This window comes from Chelonia mydas, chromosome 5, assembly GCF_015237465.2.
Source record: "Chelonia mydas isolate rCheMyd1 chromosome 5, rCheMyd1.pri.v2, whole genome shotgun sequence".
Taxonomy (NCBI): domain Eukaryota; kingdom Metazoa; phylum Chordata; order Testudines; family Cheloniidae; genus Chelonia; species Chelonia mydas.
Window position 1 is genome coordinate 76578681 of NC_051245.2, and position 3502 is coordinate 76582182.

Here is a 3502-nt window from a genome sequence, read left to right on the forward strand (position 1 = left end):
ATAGTATTTGAATAAATTCAAAAAATACCTAAGGATGAGATTCCTTTCTCACTATCCTGGTTGTATTTAATCAGGGTTGTGCCTGAGATAAAAACTACCTATCTCCATGGTATGCAGATGTCTCCTTACCCTATGACTAGGGCCCTACCAAATTCACTGTCCATTTTGGTCAATTTCATGGTCATAGGATTTTAAAAATCATAAATTTCATGATTTCAACAATTTAAATCTGAAATTTCATGGTGGTGTAACTGTAGGGGTCCCGACCCAAAAAGGAGTTGCAGGGGGGTCACAAGGTTATTGTAGAGGGGGTTGCGGTACTGCTACCCTTACTTCTGCACCACTGCGGGCGGCCACGCTGCCTTCAGAGCTGACAGCTACAGAGTGGCAGCTGCTGGCCTGGTGCCCAGCTCTGACACCAGCAGCAGCACAGAAGTAAGGGTGGCATGGTATGATATTGCTGCCCTTACTTCTGCGCTGCTGCTGGCGGGGCGCTGACTTCAAAGCTAAGTGCCCGGCCAACAGCCGCTACTCTCCGTCCGCCCAGCTCTGAAGTCAGTGCAGAAGTAAGGGTGGCAATACTGCTAGCCCCTTAAAATAACCTTGTGACCCCCCCCCCCGAAACTTCCTTGTGAGTCAGGACCCCCAATTTGAGAAATGCTGGTCTCCCCCGTGAAATCTGTATAGTATAGGGTAAAAGCACATAAAAGACCAGATTTCACAGTCCGTGACACATTTTTCATGGCCGTGAATTCCGTAGGGCCCTAGCTGTGACACTAGAATCTCTGTGTTAATACATAATTTACAAGAGTTTTATTAGTGAACTGAACTGTCAGTGGTATTTAAGAAACCTGTTAGAAAAAGTGGAAAGAGAATAAAACGGAAAACTACACATGAGAAGCAACTGCAATTTACTGGAGATTCAGGTCCCACTTCTCATTTACTGTGTTTCTGCGCTGGTTGCAAGAATGGTGTCTTTGAGCTTCCGTTTTTCCTAGCCTTTCTAGGGGTCTGTTCACCACACAATGTAAAACAAAGTAGCCTGAGGACTTGTAATATACTCTTGGACTGCTCATAAATCCCCTTGTGCTGGGGCTCTTCCCCAGAGGCTGTTTCTGTCTGCTTTAAGACCTTTTCAGGAAGGGGAGATTTGGGCCCTCACTGTTAGATGTCCTAAAAATTGTGGAACGGATATTGTGGTAAAGAGAGACCTAGGCCTGAGTTCACCTCCCTTCTGCCCCAGCCCCAATTCCTTATAACCATCCTATTAACTTTTTTAAAATATCTATGCCAATAAAGTGCCCAGTTAGCACAAAAGGGGAGAGAAAAGAATAGCAGCGATTAAAAAAAAAAGTACAACTCCTGTCTCTAGTGCAACCTCAATGCAGGAAAAACACAGGTCTAGCACATGGTCTTATCAGCCACTCCAAGCCCTGGCAAACTTGTACTAGCATTGGGCTCTTTATGACATTGCTTTTACTTACCTTTCTGCTCCCAGCAGCATTACAAAATATGCACTATTGACTGGCTAAGCCAGAGTTTTAATAGACAAAAATGTAAGAAAGTAGTAGTAAGGTAGGGAAGGAAAAGGACACAAGGATTGCGGGGAGACAAAGTCTCACATCCCAGGTGGTGTTTGGGATTCAACTAGAGCTGTTGGAGGTGGCAATTTCATCTGGCTCCCACTCTGGCCCGATCTAGTTCAGGATGGAGATGAAGAAGGTCTGGTGTCCCAGGAAACAGCAAGGGTGGCAGCCATGAAGGTGAAGTTCATTTGTCTCCCAAATGACAATTTGTCTCCCAAAATCTATTTTTAAGGACCCCCCAAAAGAAATGATGGTTAGTTTAGCCCATCCCCTTATTATTTTGTCCACCAATTAGACCTAATTTCTGATACCAATTTTGGTTTATTGATTTCTACTTTTCTCAGGAAATGTAGAAGTGAAAATCAGTATATAAGTAGACGTTTTTGCTTGGATTAATTTAGTCTGTCTCCTTTTTGCACCTTTTCCCAATCAACATTTGTTGTTACAGTTTGCTATGACATCTTTTGAACTTATACACTCACTTTTTACAGCTGAGCTCACAATTAGGGTACATTTGTAGGCCTGATTATTACAACATACTGTGACATTGCACTCCATATGATTTTATGAAAATATGCTAATCAGTGTGAATATAATGTAAATGGAATATGCTTCAGGCAAAAGGTCTCTTGTAAGGTATAATTACAAAGCTTATAATCTACTGAGTGTGATCATCCTGTTTGTATAAATGTATCATTCTTGTATCTGAAACTAGAAATATGAAATATAACTTTGAGGTCCTATTGTAATTATGCAAAGTGTGGGGCATTAATGGTGGTTTGGAATCTTGATGGCTCCCATCAACTAGGACAATTGGTTGTAAAAGGCTCTGTTTACTTGCAAGCCTTCCTGTGAGTCAGGCCAGGAAGAATGAAGGCTTCGGGTCTCCCAGGACATGCGACCATGTCACCTAGTACTGAAATCCATCTTCAACCTGAGGCTTTTCCATTTAGAAGGAGGAGTGGGGACCCAGAGAGACAAAAGATTCTGACCTTGTACCAAAGCTACATAAGGGGGTGGAACAGAACAAATGAGGTTCCAGTCATGAGAAATCCCCTTGTTACCACCTGAGCTGGAGCGAACAAGAACTGTACCAGGGGAAAAGATTGGGCCCAGCCTAGGAAGGAGTCCAGTCTGTGAAAGAAGCTTATTGGAACATCTCTGAGGATGAGATTTTATCTGTAATCAGTTTCTTAATGTATTAGGCTTAGACTTGCGTGTTTTGCTTTATTTTGCTTAGTAACTTACTTCGTTCTGTCTGTTATTTGGAACCACTTAGATCCTACTTTTTATACTTAATAAAATCAGTTTTGCTTATTAATTAAGCCACAGTAAGTAATTAAAATACTTGGGGGAAGCAAACAGCTGGGGCATATTTCTCTATCAGTGTTACAGAGGGTGGGCAATTTATGAGTTTATCCTGTATAAGATTTATGCAGATTAAAACAGATTCATTTGGGGTTTGGATCCCACTGGGAGCTGGGTATCTGGGTGCTGGAGACAGGAGCACTTCTTAAGCTGTTTTCAGTTAAGTCTGCAGCTTTGAGGTGTGTGGTTCAGAGCCTGGGTCAGTGTTGGAGCAGACTGGCATATAGTCTCAGCACATCAGGTGACAGTCCCAAGGGAGTTTCTGTGATCGAACCCATCACACATACCCTTCTAGAACTAGAGATATAGAATGGGGGTGGGGCGGGGGGAGAGAAAGGGAAGGAAGGAAGGAAGCAGAAAGGGTATAAATTGATATACTTTTACATAGTGTTTTTCCATTAGCAGAACTCAGAGCACATTACAAAGAAGGGCAGTATCTGTCATACAGTGGCAGCCACCTAAGCCACCCCCTTGTGGCCAGGGGTGCCTCAACAGTGCCCTGCTCCTGTTTTTCCTCTTATTCTTAAATAAAACTCCACAGTTCAATC